We start from the raw sequence: 18600 nt of genomic DNA, 5'->3' as shown, positions 1-18600 counted from the left end.
TCATCTGCAAACCCAGGTTTGAGTCTCTGCCCTGCTGTTCACTGGCTGTACGACACTAGTTAAGCCCTCTCGCTTTTCTTACTCGCCTTATCCATGCATATCCTTAGCAGATGCAATAGTATTTCCAAATAATAACACCTCACTCCTAACAGCATGATCACTACAGGAATCCCAGGCTTGTCACACCGCTTTTGTCAGAGGCATCTGAACCAGAGTGACTCCATTTTGAACACAGTCAGTAAAATGAGGCTGAGACCCGCTGGGCTGCATCCCCAGGAGGTTAGGCTTTCTTAGTCACAGGATGAGGTAGGCACAAGATACAGGTCACAAAGACCCTGACGATAAAACAGGATGTAATAAAGAAGTCGGCCAAAACCTGCCAAAACCAAGACGGTGACAAAAGTGACAGCTTGTCATCCTCACTGCTCATTATACACTCATTATAATTCATTAGCATGCCAAAAGACTCTCCCACCAGCCCATGACCATTTACAAATGCCATGGTAAGATCCAGAAGTTATCCTATATGGTCTCAAAGGAAGAGAAGCCCTCAGTTCCAGGAATTCCCTGCCCCTTTCCCAGAAAATTCAAATAAACCACTCCTTGTTTAGCATGTGATCAAAAACAACCAGCAGCCCTTAGGGCTTCTCTGCCTATAGAGTGGCCATTCTTTTATTCCTTTACTTTCTTAATAAACTTGCTTTCACTTTCTTCTGTAAACTTGCCTCTAATTCTTTCTTGCATGAGATCCAAGAACCCTCTCTTGGGGTCTGGATCAGGACTCCTTTCTGGTAACACTTTCTCAGGAGGTAGCCTGGATGGGTTGCCACCAGCCATACCCACTTAGTATTGCGTTAGCCAAAATTTTACTTAATAAAATTATTTTCATTTTTAAGGGAAAAAGAATTTCAGTCCTTAAACTCTTCCATCTTTCTAGGTTTGGCTTCATGTGAAACAGAAAACTTAAGTTGCCCATACCTGTTTTGATGTTTAACTATTTCCCTCTCATGGGAACTCTGTGTATACTTGGAGGTTACAATCGAGGGAGGCGAACACAGGAAGTCCGTCCAGTAAAGTGTCTTGTTCTTGCTGTTGGGTAATTTTGGTGGAGGAAATGGAGGGAGAAGTGAGGCACTAATGTATGCAGAGTTTCTCCCGGGTGCCTTGTGCTTAATCAGGAAATGACTCACCTGAGCCTCATACTATCCTGACTACATTAAGATAATTTGTTATTCCCCTTCTTTCTTTTTTTTTTTTTTGAGACGGAGTCTCACTCTGTTGCCCAGGCTGGAGTGCAGTGGTGCGATCTTGGCTCACTGCAAGCTCTGCCTCCTGGGTTCATGCCATCCTCCTGCCTCAGCCTCCTGAGTAGCTGGGACTACAGGCTCCCGCCACCACGCTTGGCTAATTTTTTGTATTTTTAGTAGAGACGGGGTTTCACCATGTTAGCCAGGATGGTCTTGATCTCCTGACCTCGTGATCCACCAGCCTCGGCCTCCCAAAGTGCTGGGATTACAGGTGTGAGCCACCACACCCGGCCTGTTATCCCCCTTCTATAGATGAAAAAGATGAGGCTCTGCAAAATTAAGCAGTCTGTCCATAGTATTAACATAACTGAATTCCACATCCCAAGTCCTGACCCCAGAATGTTACCCCTCAGCCTAGGCTAGTCTTACCATTCAAAACTCAAAGAAGGAGGACCCAGGATGGAAGACCATGATCTCCGTCCAGAGGGCTCTCTGGGATCCTGAGCAGAACTCACAAAGAGAAGCCCCAAGCTCCCCAGGTGGCTTCTGCCTTAATTCCAGATGGCCATCACTGAATGCTTTTCTGAATTACAATGTGAAATTTCACTTCTTTGGTCTAAACAAGTAGTTTTTATTTTATTTTATTTTTCTTTCAGTAAGAACATAATGAAGAAGAACAGAAGGGCATATTTTCACTTTTGGGTCCATATGGCAGCCTTCACGAAGGCATGTCTAGAGGCTGAGCCTCGGGATCAGCATTTAACTAGCTTCCTGGGTGATTCTTCTACACAATAAACCCTGAAAACTGCTTTGAGACACAGTAACCAGTACTAAGGATGTACAGAAAAGAGAAGAAAACCAGTACTGTGATGTACAGAAAAGAGAATATTCACTTTTCATACCAACTGATTTCAAGTAGATGGAAGCTTCAGAAGATTTAATAATCAATTCGCTTTTTTTTTTTTTTTTTTTTTGCCATAGAAGTTAAACACCATCTCCCCACCTGTCCTACACTATCCATTTGCCTTAGAAACTTCTTGTTCAGGAGTAGCTCAGAAAACCACTAGGGGCAGTTTAATCTCTAACAAAATTAACTCTTAATGAAAGGGGCCTGAATTAATTTGATTTTATTATATTGAAGCTATGATTTCACTCTTTAAGGCAACAGCATCAAAACAAAGATATCACTGAGTATAGTGATATCTATAGATACTGATCTATAGATATAGTGATATCTGCAGATAGGCAACCACCAGAAAACAAAAACAGTCCACTAAAGAGATTACCCTGTCCCTGCCTAAACAATGGTGTGAGTATAAATCAGGAGATAAATTATTATTATTATTATTTGAGATGCAGTCTTGCTTTGTCACCCAGGCTGGAGTGCAGTGGCATGATCTCGGCTCACTGCAACCTCTGTCTCCTGGGTTCAAGCAATTCTCCTATCTCAGCCTCCTGAGTAGCTGGGACTACAGGTATGCCACCACCATGCCTGGCTAATAAGATGGCTTCTTTATGTTTGAGCAACCCTGCCCCAGAGGAACTGGAGCACCCCTCAGCCTGCATCTGGAGAAGCACCTTGGAACTTTCTACTTAGCAGCTCAGTTATGTATGTGGCAGCCTGGATTGAATAAAAACCCTGTTTCTTTCTTATTATTGTTGATTTCAATTAGCTAATGAGAGGTGGGAAGCTGTTAGCTTGCTATCAAATGATAGTGATAGGCTTTTGTTTAAGGCTTATGCAGTATACTGGAGGAAGAAGTAGAATGTACGAGTAGAAGGTCTTTTAAAGTAAATATTTAACACAATAGGAATAAGAATCTTTCAGAGAGAAGGACTCTTAGAGGTCATCTTGTCCAACAGCAAAATGCTACAATTCTCTATTTTTTTGGTTTGAAGGTCTGAAGACAGCTATTAGGCTCTCCTAAAGTCTTACTTCATCCAGGATTAATATTCCCACTGCTCTCAACCATTCTTCATAAGAAGTGGTTTTTAGTCTCCCCTTTCCCCGAATACCCCATATACCTTCCTCTGGACTCAATAATTTATTAACGCCTTTCTAAGAGGGTGGAGCTCAGAACAGGACATACTATTCCAAGTGTTTGCATCAGTGTAGAACACAGCATGACTTTTATTTCCACCAGTTGGATGGTGGACCCTAATTAACCCAGACAGAATGACATTAGGTTCTTTTGTCATTATCTGACACTGTTGGCTTGTCCTGACCCAGACATGATCTGAAACTGAAATGCCTTCGCAAAACTAGGACAGTAAGAGAAATCTGACATAGCTGACTCCATCTTGCTTCTAACCTCACAAGCTAACTGTCTTTGCTCATTCCTGGGCATAGGCCAAGATAGCTATGGGAGGAATTTAGTTTACAGTTTACCCTTAAAGCAAGGATGGTAATAGCCTCTTCCCAAAACTATTTGCTCCTTGTTCAGGATGGAACTGCCTTTGTAAAACTAATGAAAGGTCACAAGATTAGAATTATGGGAGGGGCCTGAATTCCACTAAGACCTAGGCATAGTTAAATGATAACTAGTCATTGTTTACTGCTAAGGAGTCATGTAGGGATAGTCACAATATTTGTAACTTCTCTAATTGCTCCCACAGATAACATCACTATTGTAAAACCTAAGATTGGTGTTTGAGATATTTTTCAGACTTTTCCAATTTCTTCACTGAGGGAGCCCACCTGGACCTGTGACTCATTTTGAGGGACTAATTCAACCAGTCCTGTGAACCCCTGCCCAGGAACTGACTCAGTGCAAGAAGACAGCTTTGACTCCCTATTACGATTTCATCCTTAACTCAACAAATCAGCATTCCCTATTCCCTAAACCCTTTCCCACCAAACTATTCTTGAAGATAGCTTCCAAGCTTTTGGGGAGGCTGACTTGAGTAACAAACTCCCATTCTTCCACTTGGTGAACCATAGTAAGCACTTTCTCTACTGCAATATCACTGTCTCAGTGAATTGACTTTATCTGTACATTGGGCAAGAACTGCAGTTGATTACGCTGTCAGATGATTACAAAACCAAGGGCTTCCTGTAAGCATTACAGACAAGTCACAGGTCCAACCTACACTGGACATTTATATTTAAATAGGTAAAGCACCTATAAAGGAATGCTTGTTAAATCTCTCCTTCCTGGCTTAGGCTGATCATTTCAACCTTGTCAATATGTTTTTAAATCTCAGTAGGGCCATCCACTGTATTAGCTACTATTTTTGCTTGATTTTATCTAACCAGTTGATTTTTAAAATGCATCCTCTTTTCGGAAGGTACTTTTACAACTTTCTTATTGCAGTCTCTGTAGTTAGGAAGTTGTATGGAACACAAAATTCACCCTAACATAAAATTATTCCCTAATGAGCCAGCTATAATACAATATGAAAGTATTTCCCACTCAAATATCTTTCCCTTTTCAACACTGGCATCTATGTCCATCCTTTGATTCAAATCCTTGTCCATCTTCTTTTGCTGTGTGCAAATACATGGCAATTTGTTACAAAGCAAATGGCAAATCTTAAAAAGACAAAACCAAACCAGTAATCTATGGCAGTGATGTTGGAGAACAACTCAAATCATACAAAAAACCACTGGCCAACTAGAAAGAGCAGATTTAGGAGAATTAACAACTAAAGAAGAGAAATTCAACAAGGATAATAACTTCAAAGAGGGTTTAAAAGAGAATGACTTGAATATTAAAGGATTTAGAGGAGACTGGAAAAACTGACAAAGTACTCGAATATTTGAATATTTATGTAAAAATCATTTTCTTTAGGATCATGGAGTAAAAGTCAAGCATAAAGTGACAGATAACATATTGCACTATTATAGTTTGGTCATAAAATTATATCCCCAAGCCACTTATCTCACTTCAAAAATATTAACTTCATTAAAGTATAATTTACATACAATAAAATGCAGCCATTTTAAGTTGTAAGTATCTATGTGTTTTGATAAATTTTTATTACCATGAAACCATTATCATATCAACTGAAGAGTGACAAGGTTCATAAATTTAGAAAGGAGAGCTTTCTCATAAATAGTTGCAGCCTAAAGGGTGGCCACTCGGACAGGCTGAGAAGCATAGCCTCTGGCCAGGAAGCTGGGAGCAAGCACTTCAAGGGTCAAAAGAATAAGACAGGGATTTATGCTGGATGGGGTGGCCAAATATACATATTCAATAAGCTATAGGAGCAGTCATGAATATTTACAGAAGGAGAAACATGCACATGCACAACTGAGCTTCATGCTCCTTTGTGGGTCCCATGTTAGACAAATGGTGGCATTAGCATAATCTGATGGTGGAGTTTTTGGTTCTCTGACACCAGAAGGTGAAGGAGAGGATACAAAAACCCTCATGCACATCATTCATAGACTGGCTGGAACCACTTCATGGTCAGTGGTCTCTTATCAGGAAGGAATGCTGGTTGGTTGTTTTGTCAAAACCACGAAAGAGAGGAGCAGTCATCAGGCTGTGAAATCACTGATGAAGTCTTTTGAAAGGGCAGGTTTCTGGCAAGCCCTTAGGCAAAAGAGCCTAATAACAGTTAGCAAAGCAGAGGATAAAAGGAGGCTTATCCGACCATCCCATCATAGCTGAAAATTCAGCTTCCAAGCTTCTTCTGGGGTCCTCTTGGCCAAGAAGGAGGTCGGTTCAATCATTGAGGGGAGCTTTGAATTTTATTTCTTTTTTTTTTTTTTTTTGAGACGGAATCTTGCTCTGTCGCCCAGGCTGGAGTGCAGTGGCCCGATCTCAGCTCACTGCAAGCTCCGCCTCCGGGGTTCACGCCATTCTCCTGTCTCAGCCTCCTGAGTAGCTGGGACTACAGGCGCCCGCCACCTCGCCCGGCTAGTTTTTTGTATTTTTTTAGTAGAGACGTGGTTTCACCATGTTAGCCAGGATGGTCTCGATCTCCTGACCTCGTGATCTGCCCGTCTCGGCCTCCCAAAGTGCTGGGATTACAGGCTTGAGCCACCGCGCCTGGCCTGAATTTTATTTCTATTTCTCAGCCACAATCAAAATATAGAATATTTCCATCACCCCCCAAATTTACTTAATTCACTTTTTATTAATTCTAATAATTGATCATTGCATTTGTAAACTACATTTTGAAGATGCTTTTCACCATTTTTAGCTTCATTTTTCAAAAGTCCCAATCAAATATTTTTTCCACTCTTAATATGATATTAAAAAGATGAATAGACTTTATTTTTCAGAGCAGTTTTAGGTTTACAGAAAAAATGAGCAGAAAGTAGAGGGAGTTCTCATATACTCCCTCTTCCCCATTATTAACATCTTGCATTGATGTGGTACATTTGTTACAATTGATGAACCAGTCATGATTTATTATTATTAACTAAAGTCTGTAGTTTAAATTAGGGCTCACTCTTTGTGTTGTACAATTTTGGATTTGTAGGGTTTTTGGTGTTTGTTTTAAATAAATACATAATGTCATGTTATGCACCATTACAGGATCATACAGAATTCTTTCACTGCCCTAAGTGTTTTAATCCCCCGAGCTCCACTGATTCATCCCTCCATCCCCAACCCTTCCAGGGTCCATATTGCCAACTGATTTTTATTGTCTCTATAATTTTGCCTTTTCCAGAATGTTATGTAGCTGGAATCAAACAGTCTATAGCCTTTTCAGACTGGCTTCTTTCACTTAGTAATATGCAATTAAGGTTGTTCAATGTCTTCCAAGGGACATCTTGGTTCTTCCGATTTTTGGCAATTATGAATAAAGCTGCTATAAGCATCTGTGTGCAGGTTTTTGTGTGGATATAAGTTTTCAGCTTATTTGGGTAAACACCAAAAAGCACAATTGCTGGATCTTACGATAAAAGTATGTTGAGTTCTGTAAGAAAACACCAAGCTGCCTTCTAAAGCGGCTGTGCTATTTTGCATTTCCCCCAGCAATGAATAAGAAGAGTTCCTGTTGCTCCACATTCTCACCAATATTTGGTGTTGTCAGTGTTCTAGATTGTGGCTATTTTATTAGGTGTGTAGTGGTATCTCATTGTTGTTTTAATCTGCAATTCTCTGATGACATGATATTGAGTATCTTTTCACATACTCATTTGCTATCTGTATGTCATCTTGGTGAGGTATCTTTTTGGATCTTTTGCCCACTTTTGAATTGGGTTTTCATGTAGTTTAGTTTTAAGAGTTCTTTGTACATTTTAGATATCAGTCTTTCATCAGATGTTTTGTAAATATTTTCTCCCAGTTGGTGGCTTATCTTTTCATATTCTTAACAATGTCTTTCACAGAGCAGAAATTTTTAATTAATAATGACATTTAAAAATAAATTATGTAAAAAACAAATTATCTTGTAATAACAAAGACCTCAGTCATATCTGTACATCTTAGTTGCTAACAAAAGTACTTAATAAGTCAGGATCAAAGTACAAGTTCAGTGGTGAACATCTGGATGTCTCCCTCCAGATTGGCAATGATGAACTAAAACATGTTGACAAAGATTTTTCAGCTGATTTGGCATATTTTTATAAAGAAACCATGCTTGCTTCTAGATACACCTTTGTTTATTAAGTGCTTACAAACTGGTTAATAAATAATTCATTCATGAACTTTACAGTGAGTGAGTGATATGCCTGTTTGGTTAAGAGTATTTTTTCTCACCATTTAGAAAACTGAGAAATGATCTTCCAAAATCATTTCTTTTCTTTATAGTATCTTTTATAATCCTGTTTGCAAGCCTTTTTATTACCCTGGAATAGAATTAACTTGGGCCTAAAGACTTGAAGATTTTTTAAAGTGGCTAAATGTATTTATACCTTGTCTCCTTTCTTAGATTTTACCTCCTTCTTCACAAAGTTTGTGCTTCATTGTCCTCACCCTATTTAAAGATTATTATTCTTGGATGGGAGAAGATGGTGACATTTCTCTCTGATGGTTTGACACCTAAAAAAGTAAAACCCACATCTGCACCATTGGTGACCTCTGGAAAGAAGAGGCCCAACGCCTAGTGGGGGCCTTCTTGGTTGACTTGTTAGGTCTGGTGTAACTGGTTGAGGCTGAAATGAGTTCCAGATGGGTTGGGTTTTGAGAGTAGAGAAGAGTGTGAACACTACTAAGGATACAGAAAGCCAGTCCATAGGGAGGTTTTGAAGAAGTCAAAGGCATAAAAAAAAGAACCAGCCCACAGGGACACACACAAGCCAAATATGGTACTCTTAGATCATTAAGCCAAAGGAAAACCAAGGCCAGTCTTCGTGGAAGTTAATGAATTCAGACAGTCACAAGTGAGAGAATAATTTTTCCTACATGGGAGAGCAGCCTTTGCCTGGTTTTGGACATGGATGAAGTTCAGAGTCCCAAGTACAAGCAGGACTTAAAGGATCCCCATGTGAGAAGCAGTAGGGTCATAATAGGGAAGCGGTTCTCCTTTCTGTCTATGACCAGCTAGCATCCTGCCATCTCCCTCCACCCTCCCAGTGACACTGACCTTTCTTGTTACATTCTCCCTCACAATGACTGAAAAAAAATGTCCTTGCCCTTGACATCGTTCAAGGCTTAGCTCATCTGGAGGCTGCTCTTGACCTTATTTGGCATTCAGCCTTGGGTATGTGCCTCTCCGTCCATTTTCTGTACGTGCTTGTAAAAACTGAGCTCATTAGAGAACACCCTGGATGGTTATACTGATACTCTTGGTTCTTATTGTTTTGGAACTGCCCCCCTCTCTTTTTAGCTGTTGCTGTTTTTTTTCATTATGTACTTCTTTTTGACAACATAATACATTTAACCATTTGCCCTCTTCTCATACTACTAATAGGAAACCACTATTTTTAATTTTCTTGTTTATCCTTCTAGAGGTTTTAAATGAATATTCAAGCAATACAAATATCTATTCTTCCTTTTTAGTTTTTAAAAATTCAAATGGTAGTAGATCTTGCTTTTTCACTGAACACTATTTCTTAGAGCTCTTTCCTTATTGCATAAATAGTAGCCCTTTTATTTACAGCTGAACAGCATTTTTTTAAATGCTTTTTTTTTTTTTTTTTTTTTTTTTTTTTGAGATGAAGTATTTTTGCTCTTGTCGCCCAGGCTGGAGTGCAATGACACCATTTTAGCTCACTGCAACCTCTGCCTCCCACGTTCAAGCGATCCTCCTGCCTCAGCCTCCTGAGTAGCTGGGATTACAGGTGCATGCCACCACGCCCAGCTGATTTTTGTATTTTTAGTAGAGATGGGGTTTTATCATGTTGGCCAGGCTGCTCTCAAACTCCTGACCTCAGGTGATCTACCAGCCTCTGCCTCTGAAAGTGCTGGGATTACAGGTGCGAGCTACTGCACCTGGCCAGCTGAACAGCATTCTACCATAAGGTTGTATACCGCAATCTCTTTAGCCAGTTCCTAATTGTTGAATATTTTAGGTTGTTTCTAATCTTTAGCTAATTATAAATAACGCTGCAATGATATCATGTTCAAACTTTATCGTCCATGCTTGCTTGTATATCCTCTAATGTAAATTCCTAGGAGTAAAGCTACGAGGTCAAAGCAGATACATCTTTGTGATTTTGAGAGGTAGTATTATAAAAATTACTACTAGGGTTTATCAGTGCCATGGGTACTGCCTTGGCAATGGATTAAGTACTTTTTTCGTCTCAACTTTGTTATTATGGTATATTATCAAGTCTCCGTTTTAAAATTTATTTGTTAATCTGGCAGGTAAAAATATGTTTTAATTCACATTTCTCACGTAAAAGTGAAAGTAAGCATCTTTTTATATGTGACTCATTTCAATGTCCTTTCCTATGCAGTATCTGTTTATATCCTTTGTACATTTCTCTATTGAGTTGTTGATTGTTAACAGAGATTAGCCCTTTGTTTATCATATGAGTTATATATATATTTTTTCCAGTTTGCTAATTTGGTTTTTCACTTTGCTGACGGTGATTTCATTATTATTTTTTATTTTTATTTTTGCCAAGCAGTAGTCTTTAAGCACTTTTAAAAAATATAGTTTTGGGTCAAGCATGGTAGCTTATGCCTATAATCCCAGCACTTTGTGAGGCTGAGGTGGGTGGATCACTTGAAGCCAGGAGTTTGAGACCAGCCTGTTCAACATGGTAAAACACCATCTCTACTAAAAATACAAAAATTAGCTGGGCATGGTGGTGTGGGCCTGTAATCCTAGTTACTTTGGAGGCCGAGGCAGGAGAATCACTTGAATCCGGGAGGCAGAGGTTTCAGTGAGCCGAGATCACGCCATTGCACTCCAGCTTGGGTGACAGAGACACTATGTCTTAAAAAAAAAAAAAAACAAAAGTAGTTTAATTTATAATCAATCTGTTCTTTGATAACTTCTAAACTTCGTACCACAGTGAGACAAGTAAGAAAATAATTGCTCCATGTCTTTATCTAGTATTCATAAGATTTCAGGTTTTCCATCTAAATTCCATTTGGAATTTATCTAGGCTTATAGTAGAAGGTATGATCAAATTAAATTAATTTTTTTCTAGGTGGTTTCTTAGTTGCCCCAGTATTACTTCTTAAGTAGTGTATCTTTCCTTCACTTACACAAGATTAATTTATTAGGTACTAAAGTTCTTTCTGTATTTAGGTCTATTTCTGGATATTTGTCTGAACATGTGTCAATACCACATTGCTTTAATTACTGAGGCTTCAGAGTATATTTTAACCTGTAGAACAGCTAGTTCCCCCTATTGCTCTTCTTTTCCAGAGTATTCTTGTTCATTTCCTAAAACAAACATTTGGATATTTTAATTGGGATAACACTCAATTTATAAATTAACATAGGAAGGATTGACATTTTTATGTTGTTGATTCTTGGGAGAGTTTTAAAGCATTCTTTATGCAGTTCTATAAATTTTTGTTACATTTACTACCAGGGATTTAAAAGTTTGTGTGTGTGTGTTTTGGTTGAGTTTGTAAATGGATTCTATTCTTCTATATATATATATATAGTTTCTACCTGGCTGTTGTTCCCATCATTATCCTATAGGGCAAAAGGGTCAAATTCAAATGATCTCCTAATTGAAAATCATACATCCACTCACCATGCACTTTCCTTTCATAAACTTCAGGATGCCATGGTTACTTTCTCTTTCGTCCCTGTAACCTTCACTCACTAAGCAGTTTTTCCTAGTTGGTCAAACCAGTCCTTGTTATTTCCTTTACCTCTTGAGCAATGAAATCATCTTAAGGAAGGTCAGAGATTTATTAGAGGACCAAAGCCTAGTTTAATGAGGCATCCAGCATTGGTCAAGATGTCGAAATTCCCCATTATTCTTAGGTGTTCCCTTCAGACTTCATTGGCATTGTCATCTGTTCCAAGCAGGACATACCTCCAGCCTTCATTTGCTAGGGGATTGCTATGGTTTCATCTGTTTGGCCCCTCCAAATCTCATGTTGAAATCTGATCCCCAGTGTTGGAGGTGGGGCCTAATGGGAGGTGTTTGTATCACAGGGGGAGATCCCTCATGAACGGCTTAGTGCAGTCTTTGCGGTAATGAGTGAATTCTCACTCTATTAGTTCCTGTGACAGCAGACTGTTAAAAACAGTGTGGTACCCCCTCCTCTTTCTTTTTGCTTCTTCTCTTGCCGTATAATCTCTGCTTCCCCTTCCATCATGAGTGGAAGCAGCCTGAGGCTCTTACTAGATGCAAATGCTGGCACCATGCTTCTTGTACATCCTGCAGAATCATGAATCAAAGGAACTTCTTTTCTTTGTAAGCTACCCAGCCTCAGGTATTCATTTATAGCAACACAAACAGGTGAAGACAGGGGCCATTGCCCCACTCCATTTAGCCTCCTCTTTGCCTTTGCTTTGTCCTAAACAAATTACTGTTTTCTAACTATCATAGTCACCAATGTCCACGTATTGTATCTCTTTTTAGCTCACAGTTCCATCTATCTCTTATTTTGAGTAAATAGTATCTTCAAAAATGTGCTTCTTAGAATGCTGGCACAGGTGTTATATCCAGTGGAAAAGAAGGTCTATTACAGGGCCTATAATTTCCTTCTTCTCTCGTATATATTTCTAGCTTTTTTCCTAGTTTGGTAAAATATGCTTGGAGACACAGCATACTGTATACTCCCTCGGAGGGTTCTGGTACATATTAGCACTTTAAAGAGTAAGGAGTTCTGCAGTCAAAAACTATACATTCCACAAACTTCTTTGACCACAGAAGCCTAACTAACATACTGCATTACTAACATTGTATGGAACACACTTCAGGGGATGCAGTCTCAGGGCTAGAAGCACACAAGTCTGTCTGAGTTATTATGCCCCGGACACCTGTGCTGTCAATCATCTACTTGAACTGAAGTGTCAAGTTCACCCATGAACGATAACAGTGAGACAGCATTTGAATTCAAATTGGCTTATTTACCCTCAGGATGACTACATAATTTTGGGGACCCAATTTTACTTGCAGCAAAATGAAAATGCAGGGCCCTGGCCAGGGGTGGGGCAGTTAATCTCACCTTCCCACAGGACCCCTGCCCCAACCCACAGCAGACCAGTGACCACTCCACTACTCCAGATGTACGTGGTACTTGGATGAAGGTGGGCAAGAAATCCTCGCCAACATGCCCACCAAATGTGCCATAAGAGGTGGCATAAGGAATCTGTTCAGACCCATGGGATAAGGGGGAGGTCCCTCTCCTGCCTGAGGGTTCACACACAGGCTGGCCTCCTTCAGGCAAGGCCATGAAGAACTCCTCTTTCTCACCAGGGAGGATGGAAGCTTCCATATGGGATAGAAAAAAAACCTGTGAAAGAAGCTAGATATGTGTAAAGGCGTAGAGGGAAATTGAGCAGAAGAATATGACAGTATACACACCTGGAGCTGGTGATAAGGATGAGATCATCCATGCAAGGTGAGGCCAAGCCCTCTTAAAGGAAGAGCAGCAGATAAGGGTCCTACTGAGTGGGTAGGATACACTTTCCCTGCTCCTAGCCCCTGCCCTGCCACTTCCAGGAGGATACTATGTTTTCTATTTACAATTAGCTAGCAAATCCCTGCAGGGATTCAGGAAATCCTCTTACTTACTGGTCAGCAGGTTGCTTCCTGGGGTGCATTCCCTAAGATTCACCCAGAGCACCTGCAAAATCTACCCTCTCTGGATTTGCTGTACCAGCAAGGGATTCCAACAGAAGAAACCTGGAGGATCCCTCACACATATCTGAAGGTTTTCCTGGTGGCTGCGCAAGTGAGGTTTTCATCTGGCCTTCACTCTGAGTAGGGGTCCATGACTCTGGAAGGGCAGGGAGTGTGGGAAGACACCTTGGTCACCTAAGTGGCAACAAGGAACACAGCTTGATTTCTGGGCTGTGACATGGTACATCTGGCAGGAAGAGATTTGTATCTTGGGGCTTAGTCTCTGATCAAGAGGATCTGAAATAAGCCTGGGAAAAATATGAGTGCTTTTTGAACATAGCCAGAATAGCTCTTCTTGAATCTCTTTTCCATATGGCATTTCTTTATGTGATGTTTTTCAATTAGAAGGAAGTGTTCCTCTGCTAAACACCCCTGAAACCAAAAATGAACCAGCCAACCAACACACCAAACAATGGATCAGCCAACTGATACATCAAACAATGGACCAGCCAGCCAGCCCACTAAATAATGGACCAGCCAACTGACCCACAGAACAACTGACCAGCCAACCAGCTCACCAAACAATGGACCAGCCAACTGACCCATCAAACAATGGACCACTCAACCAGCCCACTAAACAATGGACCAGTCAACCAACCCACTGAACAACAGACCAGCCAACTGACCCAAAGAACAATTGACCAGCCAACCAGCCCACCGAACAATGGACCAGTCAACCAAACTATCAAATAATGGACCAGCCAACCAACCTACCGAACAATGGACCAGCCAAACAAACTATCAAACAATGGACCAGTCATTCAACCCACCAAACAATAGAACAGCCAATCAACTGACCAACCCAACGATCAAATGACAAAGTTTAAAACCATTGTTATATTATACACATACTCACACATAGACACATGCATACATGCACCCATGCGTTCACATAACTCCACTACTCCCTGCCACACAGAATTTCTCTCCCTTTTTTTCTGTTTCAAGTGCCTAGTACCCAGCATCCCCATACAACTTGGCCTTGGAACTATTTAAGGCACCATTGCTGGTGCTCAAGCTCCCACCTGTTTGGTTTCACACCTTGGTTTCCAGGTTTCCAGCCCCATGAACTGGTAACTGGATCTTGAACTTGGCTGTGGTTTCTGCTATTTTGAGACCATCACACCCTGCAGTGTCTGCCACCTCCTCTATGCTGTGCCTGGCTCCTAGGACAGCACCATGGTCTGGCCTTACCTGCTACAGACATCATCTGACTTGAACACATACAGCAGCCAACAGGGCCTCCCAATTCTCAGAGCACTCAACCTACAGAGCCACAATAGCACTCTGCTCTGCTGTTCTCGCCGCTTCTGGGAGTGATTTCTTATTCATGCCTTAACTCAGCATATGGATGTTTCTGTTTTATGTGTGGTTTTTATTAATGCTAGGTCCCCTGGCAGTTCAGTGCATAAAAGGACGTGACTTGGGTTCTACATGACTGTGTTGTAAGTGGCCTGCATTACTGTACTTCTTGGGCATTATTTGCATAAAAATATTTCACCTCTTCAGAAGGGGAAAACATCAGTATGGGAAAAGGAATCCAGAAGACTCATGGACAGAAAACACATTGTGTGTTTGCTCTTATCATTTGGCAGCTCCAGAGTAGTTTTCCACTCTCTGAATAATTTATTATCACTTTTATTGTCTTCTCTATCCAGGTTGACATTATTTTCCGCTTTACTGATACAGACCCTGCTTCTCCGAGAAAGGAGACAGCAGACGCTGCAGCTGAAGTCTAGGGGAACTTGGGTGGGTCCCAGGGTGTCTAGAAGGGCTTGAAGCTAGGCCAACTGCACCCAAAAGCTCAGGGGAAAATCAGGGACCTGATTGCTCTCTGGGGTCAGGTTAGAGAAAGTGAACTGTTGCTGCCCTGGTAGAATTCTCCATCTGAGCCCCTCCTCCTACCTCTTAAACCCCAAGCCTCTGCCACTGGCAGCCTTTCCTAGCTCAGTAACACATCTTCCTAATAGAGGCCAGAGTACTACTCTCTCTAAACACTACCTTTGCTTCAGATGCTGTGGAAGATCATATTTTCCAAAGGTGGTAGCAGCAATACCTCCCATTCCAGTACTCTTCCCCGAGATGATCTTGCCACCCTCCAATCAAGAGGCAAAGTTGATGTCCCCCTCCCCCTTGAAACTGGGCAGACTCATGACTGCCTTGACATAAACTATGGTGGAAGTGACACTATGTGACTTCGAGGCTAGATCCTAAAAGGAAGAGTTTCTGCTGTGTGTCCACTGAGACCTCTGGGGCTCTGAGCTGCAACCATGAATGCAGTGTGATTACCATGGGCCACCCTCCTGTGAGGAAGCCCAGGCCATCAGAAAAGGCCATGTGTAGACCCTGAGGTTGGCAGCTCCAGCTTAGGTGGCCCACGACAACGAGCATCAACCTCCAGACATTGGAGGAAGACAACAGATGTGTCTAGCCCCCAGTTGTTGAGTTGCCCCCTCCAGCACACGCTCTAAACATCATGGAGCAGGGGTAAAACCATCCCTTGATGCCAACAAAGGAGTTGTTTATGCCACTAAGGTTCAGAGTAGTTTGTTAAAGAGTAATAGTAACTGAAATAGATATAGATTCTCAAATCCCATAGCAGGAAGCAATCCCATTGCTGGGTATTTATCCAAAGGAAAATAAATCAGTATCTCAAAGGGATACCTGCACTCACATGTTTATCACAGCACTATTCACAATAGCCAAGTTATGGATTCAACTTACACGTCCATCAGTGGACAAATGGATAAAGAAAATGTGGCATGTATACGCAATGGAATACCATTCAGCTGTAAAAAGGAACAAAATCATATCATTTGCAGCAACATAGATGGAATCGGAGGTCATTCTGTTAACTGAAATAATCCAGGCACAGAAAGAGAAATACTGCATGTTCTCACTCATGCAGGAGCTAAAAATACTTGATCTCAAGGACATAGAGAACAGAATGATAGTACCAGAGACTGGGGAAGGTAGGTGGTGGTAGAGGGTAGGAGTGAAGAGAAGTTGGTTAATGGGGACAAACATACAGTTAGATAGAAGGAAAAAGTACTAAGAAAAAAGACTAGGGTGACTATACTCAGCAAACAATATTTTGTATATCTCAAAGTAATGAGAAAAGAGGTCATGAAACGATATCAACACATAAAAATGACAAATACTCAAAGTGATGGATACCCCCAATACTGACTTGATCATTATATAGTCTATGCATGTATAAAAACACATTTACACATAATACATATGTTATATAGATAAAAAAGTTAGCAGGACTTTTAAGACCCTAAATGCACAAATCCTCTAAATTCTTCTCTTCCAGGACTCAGTGAGTTTTAGGAGCTTTTGAAATTCTAGCCAGTATAAATGTGGAACTGAAACTTCCTGAAGATGGGTTTTTACTCTCAGTTCAATCGGATGGCATAATGGAACTTCCCCTGTGCTAGTCTACTAATTTCAGACCTGACTAATTTCCAAAAAAAAAAAAAAAAGTCTGATAATCAAGCACTTCTTTTTCTAAAATTTACTTTGTCAGTCAAGGTTCTTTCAGAATAGGATTAGTTTATCACTCGGGATGATAGAGGAACAGCTTATTATAAGGACCGAGAGAAATGATTCCTGCATTGCTCCTTGGAGATTGCTTGCCAAGAGCTGCTCTTAGCAAGTCTACTCTGATTGTGAACACAAGATTGGCAATACCACCATTGTTCATGCAGAATTTCTTCCTTCCCCCACCCCTTTCTACTAGCACCTAACCAGGCACTGTGCAAGGTGCTGGGGATATGCAGGTGAGCAAGACAGACATGATCCCTGTCCTTGTGGTGTTCAAAGATTGACATTTTCTGTCCAGATACTCTTTAAATTTTTTTTGTTATATTCAGAATACAAATAAAGCCACATGGAAGCTTTTGGCCAGTGAGGATATCTAAGTATGCATGGTGGAGAATGTAGGCTCTCAGACTGACTCCAACTCTGAGTTTGTGGGGAGAGATGGAGATTGTAGTAATGAGTGTCATGCTAGCTGTTAGGTTCAACTCTTCAGTTCAGAGGGTTGGCACACAGAAGTTGAGTTTTGATTCATGTTATTGGTTGACAGGTGTCATTTAACCCCTTGGTGATCCTTCTAGTGCCTTGCAGCTATGCCATCCCTTGAAGCTTGGGGATTCTGTCATGTGGCCAGTGGAATGGGGAAGTAGAGGAAAACACCCATCTGCTTCTTATCTGTCTTGGTTGACTCCTAGCCCTTTGGAGGGAAGTCACTTAGCCCAAGTTAGATGCCAGGGAAGGCTGGGAGATGTAGTAGTCTCTGGCTGCACAGTCCTCCCTGCAGCAACCCTTTACTGTAGCAGGAGGAGCTGGGATCTTGGCTTCAGAGTTACCCATCTCTGTCTCAGAATGATGTGTCTTTGCAGAGTCAAACAGGACACTAGTGGCTTGCTTAGGACTCCTGAGAGCTGAGGGCTCGGTCAGGAAACCTAGAAGGTGCTAACTTTCCTCTTTAGGAAAGATCTATTACACACTTCTTACATCCCCTAAAAGGATTCTGCAAAATGCATGTTTACATGTGTCCCTCAATACACTTCGTGAATTCCCTCCACTTGTTACATGGGAGAAAACATCTTATCCAAGAGACAAAGGCACTTCATAAGCTGGACATAAATACGCCAACTTTCATCCAACTTTAATAAAACAAAACACGTTATTATTTTTTTTTTTGAGGTGGAGTCTCACTCTGTCACCCAGGCTGGAGGGCAGTGGTGCGATCTCTGCAACCTCTGTCTCCTGGGTTCAAGCGATTCTCATGCCTCAACCTCCCAAGTAGCTGGGATTACAGGTGTGCGCCACCACACCCAGCTGATTTTTTTGTGTATTTAGTAGAGACAGGGTTTCACCACGTTGGCCAGGCTGGTCTAAAACTTCTGACCTCAAATGATCTGCCCGCCTTGGCCTCTCAAAGTGCTGGGATTACAGGCGTGAGCTACCGTGCCTGGCCAAAACAAACAGTTTAAAAATAACCAATAAGCATTTGGAAGACCCATCCCCCATCTCCAGTAATTCATAGTAAAATACTGACAAGCCTGTCTCCATTTAGTTGGCGGAACACTTAAAGTCTTTCTTTGAAAAAGTTCTCTTCTGTTTTTCCCTCAGAGAAACATGTAGAAAAATAATGCTATCTAGTGTCTAATGATG

At 41.1% G+C, this 18600-nt stretch overlaps 1 protein-coding gene across 2 annotated transcripts in view; it reads right to left on the bottom strand.

Moving 5' to 3' along the window:
* Positions 1 to 18600, bottom strand: part of SLC35F3 (solute carrier family 35, member F3) — a 405672-nt gene that overhangs the window by 69191 nt on the left and 317881 nt on the right. The gene's annotated exons all lie outside the window — the stretch shown is intronic.

Source organism: Colobus angolensis, unplaced genomic scaffold, assembly GCF_000951035.1.
Source record: "Colobus angolensis palliatus isolate OR3802 unplaced genomic scaffold, Cang.pa_1.0 Scaffold148, whole genome shotgun sequence".
In the NCBI taxonomy this organism is placed as follows: domain Eukaryota; kingdom Metazoa; phylum Chordata; class Mammalia; order Primates; family Cercopithecidae; genus Colobus; species Colobus angolensis.
This window is presented reverse-complemented; position numbering and strand designations above follow the sequence as displayed.